This window comes from Pleurodeles waltl, chromosome 7 (assembly GCF_031143425.1).
Source record: "Pleurodeles waltl isolate 20211129_DDA chromosome 7, aPleWal1.hap1.20221129, whole genome shotgun sequence".
NCBI classification, from domain to species: Eukaryota; Metazoa; Chordata; class Amphibia; order Caudata; family Salamandridae; genus Pleurodeles; species Pleurodeles waltl.
Window position 1 is genome coordinate 1,496,319,908 of NC_090446.1, and position 26,553 is coordinate 1,496,346,460.

General features: G+C 45.3%; 1 long non-coding RNA gene across 3 annotated transcripts in view; it reads left to right on the forward strand.

Moving 5' to 3' along the window:
- The window catches only part of LOC138246570 (uncharacterized), a 402,277-nt gene that overhangs the window by 310,234 nt on the left and 65,490 nt on the right, over positions 1–26,553 (forward strand). For all 3 annotated transcript variants that reach the window (XR_011194309.1, XR_011194308.1, XR_011194310.1), the window contains one exon: positions 7,988–8,109. This is a non-coding gene — a long non-coding RNA (uncharacterized lncRNA). The remainder of the gene's footprint in view (positions 1–7,987; positions 8,110–26,553) is intronic.

The window sequence follows — 26,553 nt, forward strand, 5'->3', positions numbered from 1 at the left end:
TCACATGGTCACTGTACAAGACATCGTTCCCTTACTACAGAAACAAGATTACATGACAGCATTAGATCTAAAAGATGCTTATTTCCTCATTCATACATCAGGCACATCGAAAATATCTAAGATTTGTTATAGCGGGAAAGCACTACCCATTCAAAGTACTACCCTTCGGAGTAACAACAGCACCAAGGGTATTCACCAAATGCTTAGCAGTGGTTGCAGCATTCCTCAGAAGACAACACATACATGTCTTTCCGTATCTGGATGACTAATCTGTCAAGAGCATACACAGTATACCGGGAACACCCTACACACCCTAGGATTCGCAATCAACTATCACAAATCTCACCTGCAGTCAGCCCAAATACAACCATATTTAGGAGCAATTCTGAACACCCAATCAGGATTAGCATACCCAAACCCAGTGAGAACTCAAGCATTTCACGATCTCATATCTAAACTGCAATACAACCACACTTACACAGTGAGGGTGGTCATGAAACTATTGGGAATGATGGCCTCATGCATAGCAATAGTACCCAATGAATGTCTACACATAAGGCCACTACAGCAGTGCCTTTCTCAACAATGGTGTCAGGCACAGGGGCACATTCAGGATCTAGTGTTGTTGGACGGCCAGACTTACCACTCTCTGCAATGGTGGAATCACACCAACTTAATAAAAGTGCGGCCCTTTCAGGACCCTGTGCCAGAGACCATAATCACAACAGATGCCTCAATGATAGGTTGGGGAGTCCATCTCAACAACCTCACCATACAAGGGGAATGAGACTCAATCCAACAAATTTATCACATAAACCATTTAGAATTACCAGCAGCGTTCCTCGCACTCAAAGCTTTTCAAACACAAATCACACACAAAACAGTGTTAATAAGGACAGACAACATGACCACAATGTATTATCTTCAAAAACAGGGGGGACACACTCATCTCAGTTGTCCCTCTTGGCACGGCACAGACAATTTGGAAATGGGCAATTCACAATCACATTCAACTACTAGCAGAGTATATTCCAAGGATCCACAATCGACTAGCGGACCTCTTAAGCAGGGCGCAGCAACAAACACACATATGGGAGATTCACCCACAGGTGGTTCAACAATACGTCCAAATGTGGGGAACCTCAGACATAGACCTCTTCGCCACAGGCGAAAATGTAAAATTCCCAAACTTCACATCTAGGTACCCACACCCTCAATCCAAGGACAATGCTCTATGGATCAGTTGGTCAGGGGTAATTGCTTACGCTTTTCCACCTCTCCCACTAATTCCATTTCTGGTCAGCAAGATCCTTCACACCTCCCTCACCACGACACTCCTAGCTCCCACATGGGCACGGAAACACTCTTACACAACAATGTTGGATCTGTCTGTAGCGTCAAATCACAAACTACCAAACCGACCAGACTTATTGACTCAAAACAAAGGTCAAATCAGGCCTCCCAATCGCAGTATGCTCAACCTGGCGATTTGGCTCCTGAAGTCATAGAATTTGGCTATTTACAGTTTCCATCTGAATGTATGGATATTCTAAAGGAAGCAGGCAAACCTCCAACTAGACAGTGTTATGCAGCTAAATGGAAACATTTTGTCTATTATTGTCAGCCCAAAAACATTAACCCACTTCAGTACAGGATATTGTCTGTTATTTGCTACACTTACAAAAAGTAAATCTCACATTCTCCTCTATTAAAATCCATTTAACAGCAATAGCTGCTTTTCTGTGTAGGATTCCTGTTATAAAGGCTTTTATGGAAGGCCTTAAAAGATTTATTCTACCCAGAGCTCCACCAGCTCCTGCCTGGAATCTTAACATTGTACTCACAAGATGTACGGGCCCACCATTTGACCCCATGCACTCTTGCCCTCTTCAGTGTTTATCATGAAAGGTTTCCTTCTTAGTAGCAATCACTTCTTTAAGAAGAGTTAGTGAAATTCAAGCATTCACTTTAGAAGAACCTTTCTTTCAAATTCACAAGATCAAATAGTCCTTAAGACAAACGCAAATTTCCTACCAAAAGTAGTTTCACCATTTCATATCAGTCATTCAGTGGAATTGCCAGTCTTCTTTCCACAGCTAGATTTAGTTGCTGAAAGAGCTCTTCATACCCTTAATGTTAAAAGAGCTCTCATGTATTATACAGATAGAACAAAAAATTTCACAAAGTCTAAACAACTCTGTGGCTTTCCAACAACCTCACAAGGGTAATCCTATTTCAAAACAAGGATAAGCCAGATGGATAGTAAAGTGTATTCAAACTTGCTATCTTAAAGCTAAAAGACAGTTACTAGTAACTCCTAAAGCACATTCCATTAGAAAGAAAGGAGCTTCAATGGCATTCTTAGGAAATACACCAATGGCAGATATATGTAAAGCAGCCACATGGTCTACTAAACACTACTGTGTGGATGTGTTATCTCACCAGCAAGCAAACGTTGGTCAAGCAGTGCTTAAAACACTATTTCAAACTACTCCAACTCCTACAGGCTAGCCACTGCTTATTTTGGGAGGGGACTGCTTTACAGTCTATGCAAAGCATGAGTATCTGCAGCTACACATGCCATTGAACGGAAAATGTTACTTACCCAGTAGACATCTGTTTGTGGAATGTAGTGCTGTAGATTCACATGTGCCCTCCCTTCTTCTCGGAAGCCTGTAGCCGTTGTAGTACTTTATTTGTAAATATGTATATACATTGCATGGGCATCTACTTTCTTTTCACTATATATATATATATATAATCACCGAGAGGAGGAGTCACTTGATCTCGTAACTCGAAAACCTTTTTCGAAGAAAAACAACTTGTAACACCCGGAGCCCAACACTAGACGGCGGACTTATGCAAAGCATGTGAATCTGCAGCACTACATGTCATGAACAGATATCTACTGGGTAAGTAACATTTTCAATATATATATATATATATATATATATATATATATATATATATATATACATTTTCACTGGGGAAAAAAAAACAAAAGCTACAGGAACATTATAGTTAGGAAACAGAATTAAAAATAAATACTCAAAGAAATTCACTTAAAAAGCCAAAGGTTACAGGGACATTATAGTTAGGCTCACATTTTAAATGTACGAAACCATAGAAATTCACCTGTTATTATTAGAGTTATCACAAGTAACTGTAACGTGTGCCCTAAAATAACAATAACTCGCACCCCCGCCACACACAGTTTTTCAGCAACAATGTGACTGCAAATATTACATTGATATTATCAATGATGTTATCAAAGGTGTCTTGAGGGGCGTTATTTGTGGGGTAATTAGCAGTGCATAGTGAGGGCATGAGTTGTAGTTACCTTGGGGCACGAGTTATAGTCACTTGAGATAACTCTAATTAAAACAGGTGAATTTCCATGGTTTTGTACATTTAAAATGTGAGTCTAACTATAACGTCTCTGTAAACTTTTGAATTTTTAACTGAATGTCTTTGTTTAAAAAAAAATCTATTTCCTAACTGTTAAGTCCCTGTAACCTTTGTTTTTTCAGTGAATCTCTCTTTTTTAAAGTAAAGTAATGTTCATTACTATACGTTAATCCCACCACCACTCCACACAGTCTTTGCATGGCCACGGGTTGGCTTGTGGCCAACCCCCTTATCCACCCATCTCTGAAAGAGAGAGAGAGATTTAGAGAAAGATTTCACAGAGAAAAATTGAGAGAGAGAGACAGAGTTTTTTTAGACTTTGATGAATGATATACTTAGACAATTTATACATTTCTAGACAAGTTGAAAATAAAAATATTTTTGTCAATTTAAAAGAGTGAGATCACTTTTCAGTATGTAACTTAAATATTTATAGTTACAAAGAAACTAAAGCAGGAAATGACCACAGACTCACCTAGACTGGAAACCTTAACCTTCAGTGTGCATGTGTGAGACCTTAATCACTAGGCCAGAGTTGGCTCCTTAATGTGCACTGTCCAGACTTAACTGTGACATTCAACCCACAGATTTTGTGGGGGAAAATACTTCAATGTTCCATCACTAGGGAATTGTAACAGCCAAAACACTAGAAAATAAACAGACACACTGTCATGAGATACTAGAATTTGAACTTTCAACCTACTGACAGTTTAAGAGCTTTACCATTAGGCCAGAAGTGACCCTGGTCTGCTGTCTATCAAAACATAACTATAACATTTGCTAGTTTGACGCTTTCAAGTCATTGCATGTAGTGACCATTGTAATGACAATCTCTCTCTCTCTCTTCCATCGCATTATGGGATGGAAGAGAGCGAGAGAGAGAATGACAGGACCGCGGGGGAGCCTCAAGGCCCCTGCGGTCCTAACCAGTTCTGCACTTCCTGCGGGAGCCGGCATTGCTCCCACAACCAGGTAGCTGCTTCAAATAGCAGCTCCCTGCTTGTGGGAGCCATGTTTTAATCTGTTTCTTTGCACTCATGTTTGCGTGCAGGGAAACAATTGAAACCTCAGCTTTCTGCAAGCAGAAGCTGTTTGACAGCTCCCATTTGCAGAAAGCAGAGTTTGTTTGCTTTATCTCAGTGGGAGCTGTCAGCTCCCACCAAGCAAAAGCAAACAGCTGGGGCATAGCAAGAGCCAGCACTGGGGGGTCGCGGTCCTCAGGGTCATCATTGGATCCTTGTGGGGGGCTGGGCAACTAGCCTTTGGGAGGTGGTGGTCCCCCTTGCTGAAATTATGATTATGGCCCTAGGGAGGTGGCAGTCCCTGGGGCTGCAGGAGGGGGCCTGAGTGCCACCCCGCATTCATTTTGTTTAAAGGCCTGAGGAGGTGATGGTCCCTGGGACTGTGTGGGGTGGCTACGCAGTCCCCCTTAATTATGATTAAAGCCCGAGGGAGGTGGCAGTTCCTAAGGTGTAGGGGGCCACATGCCCCCCCCCACATTTATTTTGTTTAAAGGCCCAGGGAGGTGACGGTCCCCAGGGCTGTTGGGGCAGGGGTTGCTGGCCTTCTCTCATTCAGTGTAATAATTGCCCTAGGGAGGTGGCAGTCCCCGGGGCTTCAGCAAGCTCAGGAAGTTGGGGGTGCATTTGCCCCCTTCTTATTTTTGACTTGCCCCTGGGACCTGGCACCCACCAGGGGGATTCATTTGAAACAAGCGTAGGAGGCTGCACTTGTTTTTTTCCTTTTTTTTACATTTTTGCTGTGAATTTGCCACGTCATTGCAAATTAGTGGCAACTTTTTTAATTTTTTATTTTAAAGTGCATTTTTGCCCTGCCGGGGTCCCTCTGGGACCCCAGCACCAGAGCTAAGGGGTCAGGGTGTCTCTACCCTGGCACTTTTTTTTTTCAGTCCCCGGGATGACTGCCAACACTTCCTGGTTTGAAGTGTTGGCAGGAAATCAGAGCTCTGCAGCTCTCTGCATGAGCTTTTATTATTTGCAAAGTTGTGGGGGAGGATCCGCTGCCCTAGATACACACATTTATTTTCCCTTAAATATCTCAACAACTACTGAAGGGATTTCTCCAAATAACAAGAAAGCTATCTTTCTGCCAAATTTGGTGTAATTCTGTCCAGTGGTTCAGGCTGTAGTTGTATTTAAAACTCCTTTGGAAATTAACATGGGAAACACTCGTTTTTTGACCTCTCCTTTTTCTCTGCACCTGCTTGACGGATCACTCTGACACTTCCCATGCTCAACAAGAATCACCAGAACACACTTTTTCTTGGAAAATTTCATGAAGATTCATCAAATGATGCCAAAGATATAAACAAGTCAAATATGCTTTTTCTATGGGAACATGCTCCTAACTATAACTACCTAGCGCCAGTAGGTAGTATACATATATATTATATATATATATACTACCTACTGGCGGTCGCCACTAGGTAGTTATAGTTAGGACCATGTTCCCATAGAAAAAGCGTATTTGACTTGTTTATATCTTTGGTAGTTATAGTTAGGACCTAGTTTCTATAGAAAAAAGCATTTTTGTTTTGCTAATCACTTTGGTGATGAATCTTCACAACATTTTCAAAATGTATACTTTGCTAAGTTCAGCTTCTGTCTGGAAAGTTTCAGGTTGATCTGTCAAGGGGGGGCTGAGAAAAAGGGGGGGGGGGGGGTCAGATCGCATTTTCCCCATTCATTTTTCCATAGGACCTTTCTACATGCCTACAGCCCGAACCACTGAACGTAATCACACCAAATTTGGTATGAAGCTAGATTCTGTTCAAAAGATCACGTTTTTTGTGATTTGGTGCGAATCCATCAGTAGTTGAGGAGAAATTTAAGGCAAAAAACATATATAGGGACGCAGGTACTCCGTGCATCTAACTTTCTCTGTGCTGATATCTGGTTGTCTCAGAACACTTCAGCAAGGAAGTGTTAGCAGCCATTTTGGGACTCGGCTTCAGCCGAGTCCCAGAAAAAAAAAAGGGGCCAGTGTAGGGTCACCATGACCCCTTAGCCCTAGTGCTGGGGTCCCTGAGGCACCCTGCCAGGGCTAAAAAGAATGTTTTATAAAAAAAAAAAATTAAAGTGGTCTCCCACGCTTTTTAAAAATTGCCCCCAGGTGGGTGCCCCCGCGCCGCTGGGACCACCACACCAGGCCAAAATGTTTTTTGGTAAGTGGGGAGGCCTGATGGCCTCCCCCTACTGCCCCGGGGACAACCAACTCCCGTGTCAAATGTTAAAAAAAACGAAAGGGGGTCCCCCACCCCCAACAGGGCTATGTCATCATTAGAGGGGGGCCACGCGGCCCCCCTCTTGGAGACACATATAGCCCTGGGGACTGCCACCCCCCAGGACAGTGATGTAGTATGCGAGGTTATAAGCAGTGCATTACGGTAGCACAAGTTATAGTTAGCTCAGGTAACTAGTACTGCTGAATTTCTATGATTTTGTACGACTAAAGTCAGAACCTAACTATAATGTCCATGTAACCTTTCGTTTTTTCTGTGAAATTTTAAAGTTTTTTTTATTCTATTTCCTAACTATAATAATGCCCCTGTAACCTTTGATATTTTTTTTGTGAATTTCTAAAGTTTTTAAATTCTATTTACTAACTATAACGTCGCTGTAACCTTTGTTTAGTGGAAAAAAAATATATATATATATATATTAAATATATATATATGTATATATGTCCTCTTTATGTTTCCAAGCTTTTTGTATTGCTTTTCCCCTGCGTAAACAGGCAATACAACACCATTGGTTAACTGTGCATGCCACAGAAATAACTACAGCCATAGGGTGACACGTAGCGTGATATATATTTACCATTACAAGACAGTTCCCAATATTGTCTTTTTTGCACTGGTCTGATTTTTCTGTTGGAGATTGTGTTAATGTTTAATTAATGGGGAACTTTTGAGAAATTTTAATTTTCGTGATCAAGTAGGTAGTGCTTCAGGTGCCATCTTGTGGTGCCCGTGGAATCTCAGGTGCTCTATAATGAAGAGATAAAGAATGATCATGGTTGGCGTTCCTACTCCTCAAGTTCTACCCTAGTCCTCTTTCGTATGCCTGGGCTCTTTGTTGCACCGAGCCCATGTTCAATTTAAAGACGTCTCTTCTGAGTAGGAGCGGTCGACTTGCTTACAGGTCATGGGAAGGGGACACAAAGAAACCAGTGGTACCTACGAATAAAATAGTAGCAAATCTCCAAGTAAAACCCTCCGAGTTCTCAACTACAATGTCTGAAATGCTGGCAAGAAAGGAAGGAGTGGGCCAACCTGCAGCAGAAGTGGCTCTCCCACAGTTTCTCTGTGTTTTCAGAGGCAGCAGCCTGGGAAATCTCCCAGTATTTCTTTATCACAGATGCAGTGGCCTTCTCACAACCCCCTATGCCCACTCCCCATGCACGTCGGGAGACCTCTTTCTCAAAGAAAAAATACTAAAGACGCTCATGTTCTTCAAAAGCCGTATGTGGATTGTCTTTTTCAAGATATGTTGTGTGAATCAGTCACTTTTCTGATTGCCAGCAGACCTGTCTAAAAGTCTTTTTCTTTCAATTTCAGATTCAACACGTGTGCTACAGAGGTTACAAGAGATGTAAGAGTCTGAGCCTGCCCAAGGCAAGTTGCGACTTGCCCCCTCCCCCACACCACCACCGCCGTTTCTCCAGATGATCACCTAAGAGGTAAGATTGGACTGAGGTCTTGGACGATATCTCAAGTGCAGCTCCCAATTAATATAGGGTATTGCCTCCCGGCAACCGCACATGACTAACACGTCTGCTTTAGGCTGCTGTTCGAGGATTACTGTATGAAATTTACTTTCCCCAAAATTGATTTGGAGTGAATTCTCTGAAGCTCTTCCGTAGTGGCCAGCCCTACTGCAAAATTAAGAGGTGTCATATCAGGCCAGGGTTTCTGATGGGCAGGTAGACCTTATGCAGAGTTGCTCGCTGACAGTAGTCCACGAAGAACAGATCAGGCCTAAGTCTCACTTTGGGATGTCTTTTCCAAAATTAGGCTACTTTCATGCCAGCCGGTCAGCAGAGCCTTAGCTAACTGCATATTGATCAGTTGGGAAAATAGAACATGTGAATTTGTGTTTTGGGCTTTCAGTGCCCCGTTGCCGGGAGAGATGCTACTTGACAGGGAGTACCAAAGTCTGACGTGATGCTGGGAAGAAAGCTAGTGAAAAAGTCGTCTATAATTTTTCACAGGTGGATTTCAGAGGTAAATTTTCTTTCCAAATGTGCAATTAGAGGGTCTGGACAGTCATAGAGTGGGATTTCTCAATAGAATGTTTCTGTGCCTGCCTGATGCTTCCCAAATATGTTGTCCACATCATAGGACTTGTAAAGCCCAGTAATCCCTAACACCTACTTTAGGAAAGCACTTGCATGTTATTGCAGCTAAACAAAATAAAAATAATTAATATTCGGGGAAGAAGGAAAGAAAGGGTGAGAGCCGATATAGAAAGTTAAGGTGTCAGTAAATCACCCGGAATAGACAAATTCTGCACAACACCTTATTAAAATGGAAATAAAGTGGATGTGTCCAGTCTTATTAATAAAACATTATGGGTAAGGTTCCAAAAAAGCTAATAAAAACGCTGTAGTGAGTTTCCTAAAAGCCAAAAAACTGGCCCGTATTTTTGAACAGCATCTTCTCATTGGCTGCATGCCAAGAAGGGACCTCCTTTTTTGTCCTGACATAACATCACTATCTTATTCATAATTCCAAGTTCACTCCCTCCCCCCCAGTGCATGCTCTGAAGATCTAGATATTATTTTTGATGCAGGACACATCCTTGTAAAATTTTCCATTAAGTGTCCAACTTAGGTCTGCATCCAGGCCAGATTTTCACAATTACCGCAGACGATGTAAATTAGTTTTGCATAGATTAATTGTATTTTACTTAATGCTCCGTTGCTATGCTTTGAAAGTCTGGCATGGTTGTGGCCATCATGGGCCTCAGTTACACGCACCTGAAGGAGTCGATGTTTCGTCTCAATAACCTGCCTTTGCATTTCCAAAGATTTTTTATGCAGGCCCCTCAAGAGGCAAGAATATAAAGTTAGTTAATGGTTGATGTTTAGCTTTTTGTCATAACTTGATAAAAACATCAATACGTAGAAATATCAATATTACACAGGTAAATATGTAATTGCAAATGCAATACCAAAACATAATTAAAATATTATGGATTCCAATGTTAAACACGAAGTGACAAAATTCATTCTAATTCTTTTCTCAGAATAAACCAGACAGACCAGATGAAGGGAGCACCAGAACAAACAAAAGTAATGTTTTCAGTCCAATCCATATAATAATTATGGAGCATCAGAAAAAAATGTCTAACTCCTTTGTCCCTAAATAACAGAAGGAGACAACTCTGCCTGGGCCAACTTTTTGGGGCAAAAGAGCATAAAGTGTATTCATGAGTCTGTGACCCCTTGCGTGCAAGTACAGAATTAGTACAGTTGTGCATCTAATTTTGAACAACAAACTCTAGTTAAATACGTTGATAGTCTAAATTTTATATCCAGGGAGTGCTACATTTCTGGGTATGCCTAGATACGACTCAAGCCTTTGCTTGTAAGGTGTGAAGTAACTGGCATCCAAATAGAGATATAGTCCACCCACTTTGAGTAAAAACGCTAAAGATAGAAAGGTATGCTGGTAATATTTGCCACACGGCCAGACCACTATGAAGTATTGTATTAGAATCCGGATTCAAGTAGGGATTCTCCTTCTTTGTGAAATATACCTCCTCCCAGTTATTTAAAATTGTATGCAATTTATATGTTTTAATGTATGAGCACGGTTTTGTTTACGTTTCATGTAGAAGAATTACTTTTATGGTTTTAATTAACTAATAAAATAAATAACCCCCAACTGGCATCCAAGGGACTAGTACTGATGATGTAAATAAAAGACTTCCTTCACCAGTATGTGTCATTTACAAATTTAATGCACTCAGAATTAATTGCACTAGGGTTCTTCTATAGATGGTTCTGTCTTGTCTTTGAAAACTTTACTTACATGCCCCCCCCCCCAACCAATTTTGTGCCTTTCAAGGACATCACTTTCACCGTGGACCTTAAATGCTTCATAAGGTGCAAGATGGTTCCTGTTGAGTGGATTCCAGTACAAAACTCAACAAAGAGCAACCAAATCAAAAATAGGCCTTATTCCTAACTGCATGCAGAGAAATTAATAGTGTGCTGGGTCCCAGGTTTAACAGGGTGTGGAGGAAATTGGTTTCAGTTACTTTAGGGTTCCCCAGCTTTGGAATATCCGCAGATTTTAGGACCACAAAGTGGTGATCCAAATGCTTTCCGCCTTTAGACTTTCAGAAGCACAGTTATTGGTTGGGTACCTTCTCTGTTAGCAAATCTTAATACTGCATGGCAGCATGTCTCAAATCCAGCTACTGCCTTCTCTGCGTGACATCATCAGTTCAGATTATGATGGGAGCACGAATCCAGATAGCCAAATTATTCTACCCTTTCAAACAATTTCTCATTTTTTTTAAAGCATCTCTTTCTGGGTAGCTCCATCTTAATCAGAATAGTTTTCGTTTTTTTCGCATTGATTGACAGGTCATTATTTTACAGTACATGATAAAGTTTCCTATCATGGCATGAATATAATTTTTTGTTAAAGACAGTAAGATAGCAATGTCTGCATATAGCAGACACAGGGACTTTAACACCAGGCAAATTCGGGACATCTAGACTGACCTCCTCCAGATGAGCAATGACATCTTTGGCAATTAACTGAATAGAAGGGGCAGCAGTACACAGCCTTGGCGGACTCCGATATTGGGAACGAAGCACTGAATTTCCCACTGGGCCCAGAACGCACCATTGCTATGTTTAAGGTATGAAGACTTCCAGTGACTGTTCAGGGAGGCAACTCTCTACCCTTGTGATGGAGTCATGCATCATCAGTCCACTAGAGTAAGCCGTCTGTGTGCTTTAATGCATTCTCGTGCTCACAGGTGTAGCTGAGATCCGCTAAGGTCCAGCAGTTGGTGTTAGCTGACCTAACTTTGAGGGGCGCAGAGCAAAGATGACGAGGGGGGCAGGTACTGAAAGAAAGGTGAGAGCAGAGGACTTGGAAGTTCTGATCTGACTTCACTTAATACACATCACATACTAGGATGATTCTCACAAGCCAGATAACCTCTGGCCCCTGTTTGTCCACCCTTCACTAAGTTATTAAAAAGTTGGCTTTATTGTCGGAAAATGCTGAACTTGGTATTAAGAAGGTAATTGCCCATTCTTCTTTCATGCTTAGTAAATAACTCCACACTGTAAACAAGAAGTTAATTCAGTTTTCTTTGCAATACAATTTTTTATATTTTAAAAAAGGTAAAGTTTCCTTATTTGTGCCAGTGAAAGCATAGCAGGGTTTTTTATTCTGATCCGGATACTTGATCAAGCCTAGAGGCTAAGTCCTACCAGGTCTACTTTAAGCCATAGTGCTTCTGTGTAAGGCGCTCTGAAGACGCGTCTTGCGTACTCCAGCTGTGTTTACGTCATACCCTCCTTCCACAAGACCAGACGGGTGCCTCGCAGAGTCGCAAGGGTACTGCTTTTTAATGAAATTCCACTTTATTTTCCTATCCCTTGCTCTGTCTCTTTCCAAAGAAGTTGTATAAATCATTTTATAATTTTGAAATCAATTTAAATAAAATTATTGAATCCGCGACTAACCCTGATGTTTTTACTCTTTTAAGTTTCAACCTTTTTAATGAATAGTGGAACCCTTACATTAATTATAATGCTAATCCTAGCCCTAGGGCTGTGGACTGTATATTATTTAATTAAATTACATATTTCTTTATTTATTTTAGAAAAAAGGAATCCTTTCCATAACTGTAACAATAATGGTACCCTTCTCACTAATCGTTACCCCACCCACGAACAATCGCCCATACCTAGATTGGGTATATTATTACCAGAACAGTGGAGCACCATTTTATCATCGCCTAATGCAGGAGTTTTTTCCTTTTTTAGGAAGTCTTAATGTTCTTGCAATTAAACAGAAACCTTTTACAGGTGTCTATTCCATCCTGAGCTACATTTTGTGCTACCAGATTCTGGACATTGCACCTGCACGTAGTCTAAGTCGGTTTTATAAAATTTTGTCTGCTCAAGTTTTCTAATACTTTTTTCTAGTCTAACACATCTAAGAAGTTTTGTTGTAGCATACCCATGGAGTTTTGAGGTGTTCAGATTAACTACGTTTAGTTTTCACTGGGCCCACCAAATTCACCCATACAACACGTTACGACAGACAACACTTCTGAAGCTTGCGTTAACCTAATCATAGATGTAACAGGTTAGAACAAACTCCAGAACTCACCAAACTTTGCCCGAGAAATTAGATTGTGACGTTATATCTAGTTTGGCTCTCTTGAGCCACCATACAAATTTTTGACAAAATTCACACTTTTTTTGTCTGTGTTAACTTGAAGGTACTTAACAGCACCGCACATGTTTCTGAAGCTGTAGTCCATTAATACAGTTTCATTTTCAAGTATTGGTGCATGGATCTTAGATCAGTTTATCTTGCGGGAAAACTGTTTTAATTACCCAATGTTCCAGGAAAACCTGAAAGATGGATGCTGAAAAAAGAGAAGTCAGCACATCTGTTTGTTTCAGAGTTTTGCTGAAACGGATCCTTGCGCTGTACTGGCTTCCTGTACTAACAATAATTGTGGCTAAAATATCCCAGTTCAGCAATCTGCAATCTGCCAGGGGACCCTGGTCTACAGGCAAACTTTTTTTTTTCTGGCAAACCATCCATCAGCTTTACCAGAAAGCCGCGAAACCGGGGTATAGCCCGCTGACAATTTCTCGCAGTGCTCTGGCATCCCCAATCTCAAATGCATGCTGTCGCGATTATATGGTGGTGTTTTGCATTCTCAACTCAAGCAGCAGCGAAGCAGAATAATATTCGTGAGAGGATTTTTCCTCCAGAGTCAAACGCAGAAATTGCCCCATGAGACCTGTTTCTCTCCTCTTTTCAAATTGTTTTTTTACAAAGCATGAATCAAGCAAGCTGTCCACCAACAACATTTTCTAATACAAAAATTAGAGAGTCCATCAGGGCTTACACCTTGATGGTTTTCAAGTCATAAGGCCTTATGTTCACAGCCATTTTATGATTGCAAAATCCTGTTATTTGCAACATCAAAGGGTTTGCAACTGCAAAATGGATTTTTTCTGTGCACGAAACTTCTTTTGCTATTTGGAAAAGCCTTTCCAAATATCAAAATGGGTTTATGTAACTTATTTCACATCGTAACAAGCAGAGGGAATGAAAGGGGTCTCTCCTACTAACTATATTAGTGAAATGTATCAGTGATTAGTGATTGCAGTTGCAAATCATTGAAATATTGCCAACTCCTCAAATGAGAGGGCAACTCATTCGCAAACGGAAGCTGTCGCTGATGTATAGCTTTCCCTCTAGGAATCGTGTTGGGCGACCTTTGGGCGAGTGGGCAGTGGTCCTCTGGATCCCTCAGTGCTCTGCCCAGTGTCTTCCCATTTCGGAAATGTTTTTATTTGTAAAGCAGCACCTGTTCCTTTAAGGAACAAGAGCTGCTTCAAAAAACATGTTTCTCATTTTGGAACATGAACGCGTGAGTGGTCTGCTCTTCCTTGCAAACACCACCCCTATGCTCTCAGCCAATGACAGACTTCATAGTGGGTGACCTCTCTGATTAATATTCATTAGGCAGTACATAGTGAAAGGCAATTGCAAAACGTTGATGCACAATTTTCATCCTTTCTTTGTGACCTGTCTTTTCATACATCGTGGCCACAGCTATTTCATCAGTCCTAGCAGCGATAATGTTTGTTATTCTTCCCCACTGGTGTATCATTGTATAAATGTTCCAGGAACTGTTTCTAAACAAACTTGATTTTATGTATTTTGTGTGCACCCACTTGGTCACGGAGTCCTTTGTTGCCCCACCCTGCATCCTTGTGTAGCTCCATCCACAATGTCTACTATTATTTCTTCGCAAAGTTTTAAGGCTAATCAAAGATGGTTATACGTTCTCATCACTTCCTTTGCTCTTCTGCTTGTTCCTTGTGTATTGTTCCTTTTGCATTTAGTTCTCTCCCTAATCAACAATTTAACTACTTGGCATTATAAGAGTCTGTTACATCCCAGCTCCCAACTTATAAACTCTCCAATTGCTATTGGTATTCTCCTGTCTTGCTCAGAATAACCTTGAATTTACTGAAGCAGAATGGGATATCTCGGTTGGTTAAAATAAAGAAAAATAAATAAATCTGAACTCCTCAAACTTCTGCTTCTATGCTGCAATCAAACTTCCAAGATGTGCTGGACTGGAAAATTGTATTAGAAAACTTTAGCAGATAAAATGCTAAAAAAACCAATCTGGACGTTGTATCATGCGTTGTCCAGAAGCTCAGAGCACAAAAACATATCTGGTACTGGATGCAATAGACACCTGTAAAATGTTTCTGTTTAATTGCAAGAGAATATTAGCAAATGTGTTTGTCAAGTGATAATACAACAGTGCTTCACAGTTCTGGTGATAATCTTCCCAGTCTAGGTATCTGCTGTTGTTTGGGGGGGGGAGTAAGAATTAGGGGCGGGGTTACCATTGTTATTATAGTTAGGGAAAGGTCTCCTGCTTAAAAAATGTAATGTAATTAAATAATAGTCAGTCTGTGGTGCTAGGGCAAGGATTAGCATTAAGATTATTGTAAGTGTTCCCTATTTTTTTTTTTTTTAAATAGTTTAAATTCATAAAATATTTATCATTAGTTGGGGTTATGAATAGCATTAAGGTTAGTCAAGATTTGCTCAGTTTAATTTAACTTGATGTTATTAATATAAAATTAGTTACATTTATTGGTGAAAGATAGAGTGAGGGATAAGAAAATTAACTGGAATTAATTTAACAAAATTCCATCCTATGACGGAAGAGTGCACTAGGCATTAACCCCCCTGTAGGACATCCTGCAGTGCTATCGGGAGAACTGTGATTGGCAGTAGGCACTGCAACATCAGATATTTACTTCCCTGCAAAACATATCACAGAGCTTCTTGAGTCCTCTGATGTGCAGTAGCTACTGCAATGGTAGACTTTGAACTCCCTGTGGAATATCCTACAGTGCTGTCTGGAGTCCTGTGGTCAGAAGTAGGTACTGCAACAGAAGACTCCAAACTCCCTGTACGACATCCTACAGCACCATCTGGAGTCCTGTGGTCAGCAGTAGATACTGCAGCATTAGATTCTGAACTTTCTGTAGGACATCCTACAGTGACACCCTGTGGTTAGCAGTAGGTAATGCTGCAGTAGGCTTTGCACTCCATGTGTTCTCTTTCGTGATCAGCATTTAACACTGCCTTAGACGTGTTGTTGCCTATGGTTTCCCCCTTTCCACAAAGCCCCAAAGAGGAAGTCAGATGAGATCCAGCAAATTATCTGGTAGCCTCTGTCCCTAGTGTTTTTGCGGAGTTGGTTCACCAGTGGGGACGCAGTGCTGTTGTGGCCTCTAGCACTCACCACCCTTCTTGGCATCCCTCTCCGCTTCAGACACTGCCAGTTGCCATAAACCCGTAGATCCGAACTTGCGGTATGATTCACACACAAGCTCGAGTCTGTGGGTCTGTGTCGGCATGGCAACAGCATCCAAGACGATATCACCTCCGGCATTCATCCTCCCTCCTTCCTCATCTCATCTGCCACCCCTCCCCACGAATGACTGACACACTCTATATTTACACTACGGTATGCTGGCACAAAGAGTCTGGCATCGAGTGCACCTGCTGTGCTTTTCTGAGGAGCTCAGCGAGGGCTGTGAATGGGAGTGTCTGAGGAGCGTTGTTTGTGCAGTCTGAGAGACTGAGGAGCTCCATGAAGGCTGAGACTGAGGAGCTCAGCAAGGGCTGTCAATGGGAGTGTCTGAGGAGCGTTGTTTGTGCAGTCTGCAAGAGACTGAGGAGCTCCGTGAAGGCTGAGACTGAGGAGCTCAGCGAGAGCTGTGAATGGGAGTGTCTGAGGAGCATTGTTTGTGCAGTCTGCGAGAGACTGAGGAGCTCCGTGAAGGCTGAGACTGAGGAGCTCAGCGAGGGCTGTGAATGGGAGTGTCTGAGGAGCGTTGTTTGTGCAGTCTGCGAGAGACTGAGGAGCTCCGTGAAGGCTGAGACTGAGGAGCTCAGCGAGGGCTGTGAATGGGAGTGTCTGAGTAGCGTTGTTTGTGCAGTCTGCGAGAGACTGAGGAGCTCCGTGAAGGCTGAGACTGAGGAGCTCAGCGAGGGCTGTGAATGGGAGTGTCTGGGGAGCGTTGTTTGTGCAGTCTGCGAGAGACTGAGGAGCTCCGTGAAGGCTGAGACTGAGGAGCTCAGCGAGGGCTGTGAATGGGAGTGTCTGGGGAGCGTTGTTTGTGCAGTCTGCGAGAGACTGAGGAGCTCCGTGAAGGCTGAGACTGAGGAGCTCAGCGAGGGCTGTGAATGGGAGTGTCTGAGGAGCGTTGTTTGTGCAGTCTGCGAGAGACTGAGGAGCTCCGTGAAGGCTGAGACTGAGGAGCTCAGCGAGGGCTGTGAATGGGAGTGTCTGAGGAGCGTTGTTTGTGCAGTCTGCGAGAGACTGAGGAGCTCCGTGAAGGCTGAGACTGAGGAGCTCAGCGAGGGCTGTGAATGGGAGTGTCTGAGGAGCGTTGTTTGTGCAGTCTGCAAGAGACTGAGGAGCTCCGTGAAGGCTGAGACTGAGGAGCTCAGCGAGGGCTGTGAATGGGAGTGTCTGAGGAGCGTTGTTTGTGTAGTCTGCAAGAGACTGAGGAGCTCCGTCAGAGCTGTCAGTGAGATCAGTGATGGCTGTGTATGAAAGAGCCTGAGGAGTGTTTGTGCAATTTTGTGAGTGACTGAGGAGCTCTGTCAGGGCTGTCAGTGAGGAGATCAGTGATGGCGGTGTATAGAAGAGCCTGAGGAGTATTGTTTGTGCAATCTGCGAGTGACTGAGGCGCTCTGTCAGGGCTGTCAGTGAGGAGATCAGTGATGGCTGTGTATAGAAGAGCCTGAGGAGTATTGTTTGTGCAATCTGCGAGTGACTGAGGAGCTCTGTTAGGGCTGTCAGTGAGGAGATCAGTGATGGCTGTGTATGGAAGAACCTGAGGAATATTTTTTGTGCAATCTGCGAGTGACTGAGGAGCTCTGTTATGGCTGTCAGTGAGGAGATCAGTGATGGCTGTGTATGGAAGAACCTGAGGAGTATTTTTTGTGCAATCTGCGAGTGACTGAGGAGCTCCGTCAGGGCTGTTAGTGAGGAGCTCAGCTATTGCTGTGTGTGGGAGGGCCTGGGGAGCATTGTCTGTGCAGTCTGCGAGCGACTGAGGAGCTCCGTCGGGGCTGTCAGTGAGGAGCTTAGCTAGTACTGTGTGCGGGAGGGCCTAGGGAGCATTGTGTGTGCAGTCTGCGAGTGACTGAGGAGCTCCGTCAGGGCTGTCAGTGAGGAGCTCAGCTAGTGCTGTGTGTGGGAGGGCCTAAGGAGCATTGTGTGTGCAGTCTGCGAGTGACTGAGGCGCTCTGTCAGGGCTGTCAGTGAGGAGATCAGTGATGGCTGTGTATGGAAGAACCTGAGGAATATTGTTTGTGCATTCTGCGAGTGACTGAGGAGCTCCGTCAGGGCTGTCAGTGAGGAGCTCAGCTAGTGCTGTATGTGGGAGGGCCTAAGGAGCATTGTGTGTGCAGTCTGCGAGTGACTGAGGCGCTCTGTCAGGGCTGTCAGTGAGGAGATCAGTGATGGCTGTGTATGGAAGAACCTGAGGAATATTGTTTGTGCATTCTGCGAGTGACTGAGGAGCTCCATCAGGGCTGTCAGTGAGGAGCTCAGCTAGTGCTGTGTGTGGGAGGGCCTAAGGAGCATTGTGTGTGCAGTCTGCGAGTGACTGAGGCGCTCTGTCAGGGCTGTCAGTGAGGAGATCAGTGATGGCTGTGTATGGAAGAACCTGAGGAATATTGTTTGTGCATTCTGCGAGTGACTGAGGAGCTCCGTCAGGGCTATCACTGGGGAGCTTAGCTAGTGCTGTGTGCGGGAGGGCCTGGGGAGCATTGTGTGTGCAGACCACTAGTGACCGAGGAGCTCCGTCAGGGCTGTCAGTGAGGAGCTCAGCTAGTGCTGTGGGCGGGAGGGCCTCAGGAGCATTGTGTGTGCAGTCTGCGAGCGACTGAGGAGCTCCGTCAGGGCTGTCAGTGAGGAGCACAGCAAGTGCTGTGGGCGGGAGGGCCTGGGGAGCATTGTGTGTGCAGTCTGCAAGTGACTGAGGAGCTCCGTCAGGGCTGTCAGTGAGAAGCTCAGCTATTGCTGCGTGTGGAATGGCCTGAGGAGCTCTACCAGCCTGTTAATGGGAGAGAATCAGAGAGCCACTTGCGTAGTGTTGAAGTGACTGACGTTCTCCGTCAAGACTGCATGAGGAGCTCAGCGAAGGCTGCGCATGGGAGGGCCTATGGAGCTCCACCCAGCTGCGAACAGGAACGAATGAGGAGCACCATTTGTTCAGCCTGCGGGTGACTACTGCACATCACAGGACTCAAGAAGCTCATTCAGGGCTGCGTATGGGAGGGCCTGGGGCAGTGCGTGATGTGTAAAAATAAAAAAATAAGTGCCAGGACTTTTGTCAGGCGGCGCTGCTGCTTGCACCGCACATTGCCCCTCCACCGCTGCAAAACACACCTACTAACAGTAACACTCCTACAGGTGTGACAAGACAGGCTATCCAAGGCCACCCAAATCCATAAGAATGGCTTGGAATGCAGGGAATAGTCATTTTTATTGTATGTGAATTATTAAACAACTGTTGTTGTGCTCATTTCAAAATTAGACAAACAGCGCCACCACCTGACAGACTATCATAAATGCCAGTGTTGACAAGTGCTGGCACCGAGCACCGGAAACCCCCTGCTCACATTAAGCACTGGCCTGAAGCGGTCTGTCTGAGCTGTCTGCGAGAAATTAAGGGGCTCTTTCAGAGATGTCAGTGAGGAGTTCAGCTAGGGCTATGTACAGGGGGGTCTGGGGAATTCTACCAGGCTGAGAACGGGAGAGAGTGAAGACCTGAGTGCAAGCTGGCAGTGCTGCCTGCGAGGGAGACTGAGGAACTCTGTCAGGGATGTCTGTGCGAGAGCGAAGAGCTCCATGCTATCTGTGAGACACTGAGAAGCCTATCACCCGTGCCTGTGAGAGACCGCAGAGTTCCACCACGGCAGTGTGTGGGAGAAACCGAGGAGCTCAAGCAGTGCTCTCAGTGAGAGACTTGGTAACTCTGTTATGCTTCCTGTGAGAGACCAAGGAGCTCTGGCGTGGTGGCTGTCTGCCAGAGGCTAATGAGGCCTGAAGCAGCAGTCTGTGAAAAACTAAAGAGCATTGTCCTTGATGTATGTGAGAGACTGGAGAGATCTGTCAGGGCTTTGCCTGAGGCTGATGTGCTCTGGCATTGATGTCTGTGAGAAAGGCTGAGGAGCTCTGTCAGGGTTGTCTGTGAGAGAGGTTGAGGAGCTCTGGCAGTGCTGTCTGTGAGAGAGCCAGGATCTCTGTCAGGGTTGTATGTAGGAGAGGCTGATGAACTCTGGGAGTGCAGTATATGAGAGACCGAGGAGCTCTGGTAGTGATTGGTGTATGAGAGACCGAGGAACTCGGGCAGTGCTGTCTGTGAGAGAGACTGAGGAGCTCTGGCAGTGCTGTCTGTGAGGCAGACTGAGGCGCTCTGGTAATGGAGTCCCAGAGAGACTGAGATGCTCTAGCAACAGTATGTATGTGAGAGACTGAGAGCTCTGGTACTGGTATCTGTGAGAGACGGAGGAGCTCTGGCAAAAGTATGTATATGAGAGACTGAGTAGCTCTGGTAGTGGAGTCTGTGAGAGACTGAGGAGCTCTGGCGGCAGTATGTATGTGAGAGACTGAGGAGCTCTGGTAGTGGTATCTGTGAGGGACTGAGAAGCGCTGGTAGTGGAGTCTGTTAGAGAGACTGAGGAGCTCTGGCAGCAGTATGTATGTGAGAGACTGAGGAGCTCTGGCAGCAGTATGTATATGAGAGACTGAAGAGCTCTGGTACTGGTATCTGTGAGAGACTGGGGAGCTCTGGCAGTGGAGTCTGTGAGAGACTGAGGAGCTCTCGCAGCAGTATGTATGTGAGAGACTGAGGAGCTCTGGTAGTGGAGTCTATGGGAGACCGAGGAGTTAATGGCAGTTTTGTCTGTGAGAGAGCTCTGGCAGCGGTATGTATGTGAGAGACTGAAGAGCTCTGGTAGTGGTATCTGTGAGAGACTGAGGAGCTCTGGCAGCAGTATGTATGTGAGAGACTGAGGAGCTCTGGTAATGGTATCTGTGAGAGACTGGGAGCTCTGGCAGTGCTGTCTGTGAGAGAGCCAGGATCTCTGTCAGGGTTGTATGTAGGAGAGGCTGATGAACTCTGGGAGTGCAGTATGTGAGAGACCGAGGAGCTCTGGTAGTGATTGGTGTGTGAGAGACCAAGGAACTCGGGCAGTGCTGTCTGTGAGACAGACTTGAGGAACTCTGGCAGTGCTGTCTGTGAGAGAGACTGAGGAGCTCTGGCAGTGCTGCCTGTGAGAGAGACTGAGGAGCTCTGGCAGTGCTGTCTGTGAGGCAGACTGAGGCGCTCTGGTAATGGAGTCCCAGAGAGACTGAGATGCTCTAGCAACAGTATGTATGTGAGAGACTGAGAGCTCTGGTACTGGTATCTGTGAGAGACGGAGGAGCTCTGGCAAAAGTATGTATATGAGAGACTGAGTAGCTCTGGTAGTGGAGTCTGTGAGAGACTGAGGAGCTCTGGCGGCAGTATGTATGTGAGAGACTGAGGAGCTCTGGTAGTGGTATCTGTGAGGGACTGAGAAGCGCTGGTAGTGGAGTCTGTTAGAGAGACTGAGGAGCTCTGGCAGCAGTATGTATGTGAGAGACTGAGGAGCTCTGGCAGCAGTATGTATATGAGAGACTGAGGAGCTCTGGTACTGGTATCTGTGAGAGACTGGGGAGCTCTGGCAGTGGAGTCTGTGAGAGACTGAGGAGCTCTCGCAGCAGTATGTATGTGAGAGACTGAGGAGCTCTGGTAGTGGAGTCTATGAGAGACCGAGGAGTTAATGGCAGTTTTGTCTGCGAGAGAGCTCTGGCAGTGGTATGTATGTGAGAGACTGAAGAGCTCTGGTAGTGGTATCTGTGAGAGACTGCGGAGCTCTGGCAGCAGTATGTATGTGAGAGACTGAGGAGCTCTGGTAGTGGAATCTGTAAGAGACTGAGGAGGTCTGGCAGAAGTATGTATGTGAGAGACAGCTCTGGTACTGGTATCTGCGAGAGACTGAGGGCTCTGGTAGTGGAGTCTGTGAGAGGGACCGAGGAGCTCTGGCAGCAGTATGTATGTGAGAGACTGAGGAGCTCTGGTAGTGGAGTCTATGAGAGACCGAGGAGTTAATGGCAGTTTTGTCTGCGAGAGAGCTCTGGCAGTGGTATGTATGTGAGAGACTGAAGAGCTCTGGTAGTGGTATCTGTGAGAGACTGCGGAGCTCTGGCAGCAGTATGTATGTGAGAGACTGAGGAGCTCTGGTAGTGGAATCTGTAAGAGACTGAGGAGGTCTGGCAGAAGTATGTATGTGACAGACAGCTCTGGTACTGGTATCTGCGAGAGACTGAGGGCTCTGGTAGTGGAGTCTGTGAGAGGGACCGAGGAGCTCTGGCAGCAGTATGTATGTGAGAGACTGAGGAGCTATGGTAGTGGAGTCTATTAGAGACCGAGGAGTTAATGGCAGTTTTGTCTGCGAGAGAGCTCTGGCAGCGGTATGTATGTGAGAGACTGAAGAGCTCTGGTAGTGGTATCTGTGAGAGACTGCGGAGCTCTGGCAGCAGTATGTATGTGAGAGACTGAGGAGCTCTGGTAGTGGAATCTGTAAGAGACTGAGGAGGTCTGGCAGAAGTATGTATGTGAGAGACAGCTCTGGTACTGGTATCTGCGAGAGACTGAGGGCTCTGGTAGTGGAGTCTGTGAGAGGGACCGAGGAGCTCTGGCAGCAGTATGTATGTGAGAGACTGAGGAGCTATGGTAGTGGAGTCTATTAGAGACCGAGGAGTTAATGGTAGTTTTGTCTGCGAGAGAGCTCTGGCAGCGGTATGTATGTGAGAGACTGAAGAGCTCTGGTAGTGGTATCTGTGAGAGACTGAGGAGCTCTGGCAGCGGTATGTATGTGAGAGACTGAGGAGCTCTGGTACTGGTACCTGTGAGAGACTGGGGAGCTCTGGCAGTGGAGTCTGTGAGAGACTGAGGAGCTCTGGCAGCAGTATGTATGTGAGAGATTGAGGAGCTCTGGTAGTGGAATCTGTAAGAGAGACTGAGGAGGTCTGGCAGAAGTATGTATGTGAGAGACAGAGCTCTGGTACTGGTATCTGCGAGAGACTGAGGGCTCTGGTAGTGGAGTCTGTGAGAGGGACTGAGGAGCTCTGTACTGGTATCTGTGAGAGGGACTGAGGTGCTTTGGTAGTGGAGTCTGTGAGAGAGACTGAGGAGCTCTGGTACTGGTATCTATGAGAGACCGAGGAGCTCTGGCAGTGGAGTCTGTGGGCGAGACTGAGGAGCTCCAGCAGCAGTATGTATGTGAGAGACCGAGGAGGTCTGGCAGTGGTGTGTATGTGAGAGACTGTGGAGCTCTGGTACTGGTATCTGTGAGAGAGACTGAAGAGCTCTGGTAGTGGAGTCTGTGGGCGAGACTGAGGAGCTCCAGCAGCAGTATGTATGTGAGAGACCGAGGAGGTCTGGCAGTGGTGTGTATGTGAGAGACTGTGGAGCTCTGGTACTGGTATCTGTGAGAGAGACTGAAGAGCTCTGGTAGTGGTGTCTGCGTGAGTGGCTGAGGAGCCCTGGCGGTGCTGTCTGGGAGAGAGCTGGCCGTGGGGAGCGTCATCTGTGAGACTGCCCCTGTATGGAAGCGCCCGCGCTGCTGTCTCGAGGCGGAGGCCGCATTCTTTGGAAAGATTCCCGCTGGCAAAGGTAGGGGGACCTGTTAGCCACTTTTTAAGTAGAGAGGATTCGCTTCCTATTTTAAATTGTTATGCGAGAGCGCCCTCAAGTGGTTGTCCGGGGATTTACTCTTTTCTTAGCCCCTTGCAGCTGCAGATCTAGGGCCAGATGTAGCAAAGGGTTTTACCCATTTTGTGTCTATGGGAAAATGTGTTCGTACATATGGCCCCTAGTGCGCCCAGGCTATAGTCGCTTAGTCTTGTAAGGCCTGGAGGAGGGTAGCTATCCTGCAGAGGTGAAAAGAGGGTGTCCTGTAAAGCTGGTGCCTTTGAAAGGATGACAGCCGTGCCAGGCCCGAGGAGCTATGCCCTTTTAGAGACACCAGCCGGCAAGCAAATCCTCTTATTTCCTACCAGGGCAGTCTGCTTATTATGCCAAGTTGGCAAGGATAAACTTCTGGCATTTTTGTTACAAACTCAATGTGTATGGCCAAGGATTTGTTATTTAAGTTTAAAGCTATTTATTAAGCATTATCACACGGCAAGCATTGAGGAAGATGATGGGTTTACGTTTGTATAGTGCATGCGCACAGACGTACAGCACGCAGACACATGCATAGAACACACACACGAACACAGTCACCTCCTTGTGTGTACGCCCCAATCGGACATACCAGCAGCCATACAGAGACAGTCGTGAAGCAACCACCATACAAGTACTCCTGTACACAGACATTCAGGTCCTGTCCAGGGAGGCGTGCAGCATACATGCACATGCAAAGAAATACACACACACACAGTTGTCTCCTTTTGTGCACACCTACAGACTCCCTCGCCACCCACTTTGGACAGACTAGCGGTCATATAAAGAGTCAGTCATGAAACGACCACCATACATGTACCCATGCGCACAGACATACAGTTCCTGCCCACAGAGACGTACAGCATACAGGAACATGCATAGAGCACACACACAAACACAGTCTTCTCCTTGTGTGCACACCCACAGAACCCATACGGACCGACCAGCTGCCATATAGAGCCAGTCGTGAAGCGGCCGCCTTACAGGTGCTCGTGCACACAGACGGACAGGCCCTTTGGCTCTGCGTGATCCCCAAGAATCCCTCTACTGGGAGATGAAAGCCTTTAGTCCTCATTCACCTGTGATTCTTGCCCTCTGGAAAGATCTCATGTAGGTGCAATGCACTGTAATTTTAATATGTAAAATATCTGGTATAATCATAGCTATGGGTCATTGTGGTCACTCCATTTCAGTTCAGCGGCTCAGCTCTGTGGCATGTACACGTGCCACCCGACAGATCACTCTGGATACCTGAACAAATTCTAAAAACACTCACTCTAACATGTTTACGTTTCCTGCACCATTAGAAGAAAAGAGACATTCCAAAATTCTGATGACGCCATCTTGATGTGTTTCGTTTGCTGCCTCTGATATTCTGATTGCCTGTCTCCATTCTTCTGGGGAGACCCCGTGTTCCATACAAGTCAAGTTGTTGTGGCAGGAGGGAGCCCCCGAACACTGCGAGGTCGGGGAGTTTAGCGTGAGACACATGACACTCTTGCTGGACTGTGAAAGAGCCCTCCCCAGAACAGGCTGCCGCTCCCGCACTATCCACAACTGCTGCCCACCCGTGCCCCGCACCCTGCCATGCCGTGTGAGGCGACGCGGGCTTCCTTAGGGTCCAACAGGGAAATGAGGACCTCCCTTCATAATGGTTCAGAGCAAACTCCTCACTGAAACCTGCTTTCCTTTTTCAAATTCTAATTCATGTTTCTTTTTCTCCTGAAACGATTAAAAATATACTGTGAAATGGATCAAAAAGTCAAATTAAAACCCATCAACCTAGACGAATTAAATTCTGAATTAAGGGGAAAGAAAACGCACAGAAGAGAACATGTACAAGTGTGTAGTCATGAGGCGACTAAGGAACAGCTAAGGGGGATTAATGGCGGGAAAGACCCGAATAAATAAAGACTCGAGAGACATTCAAATAAGCAACAGAGTCGGGGCTTTTGCAGAGGTGTTGGGAAGGCGGAGGAGAAGGTGTTGTATGTGGTGGCATAGCGCATAGCAGGGCAGATCCCTTGGAAGTAATACAGCGTCGCTGGAGAGGGGTCCACCCCTAAGGGGCAAGCACTGAGGGGCAGGGTGGGACAGAGATGCTCCACGTGGCAAAGGGGAAGGTGGGAGTCAACCATAGATCCAATGCCCGGCTGTCAGCCAAGAGAATGACCCAAACCCACAGGGACACCATTCATAACTCTCTCTTCGTGAACAGAAGGCAGCACAGGTATGCACCATCACAATACAATTATTCGATTTTATTGTTTTTTTAAATGAAATAAAATGAACATAGGTAACACATTGGAAGTCGAAAAAGTGATAAAATATGTGAGAAAAGGGCTAAAAGGTTTGCCTAATATATATGCAGTAAAGCATACTTTTTTAAGAAATAGAGTTTCAGTTTAAAGGAAACAAACGTGCTTATTATACAATATATAACTTATAAAATAACAAGAACTCTACTGCTTTGAGAGTCTAGCCTAGCGGCTTATATTCTCCCTTGGCAGTGATTTTGATTGCAGAGCTTTTAAACTCCCACCCGGACCCCTTCTTCTTAAACTTGCATTAGGTCCACCACCATTTACGCCAAATGCGAATGAGCAGCAACGCGCTCTGTGCTCGACCGAAGCGGACTGCGCCGGTGGCAATCCCAACCATTCTGAAAGGAACCCCTGCCCACAACCCGGGACTTTGGCACTTTTTATAAATACCAGATCATTTAATCCAGAAGAGTGGTAAACCGCCAAGAATATGGTTCTCAGAAGATGCTGAGAACCTAAGTTAAATATTTAATTCTGTATTTTTCTACATAAGCACATAATTCTTAGATGTGGGGCGTTGGATTTGGATTAAGGAACCACCTGAACCCACTCACCGTAGAACTGAACTTTTCTTTGGACGAGCCAAACACTTCAGGAAGTAGCCAGAAGGTGACCTTTACCACTGTCCAAGAACCTTAAATAATTCTGTAAATAACTTGGAGCTTAGCCGGGGTCAGTGGAAGTCAGCAGGAGTCTTGCATTGCGAGGGTTAGAA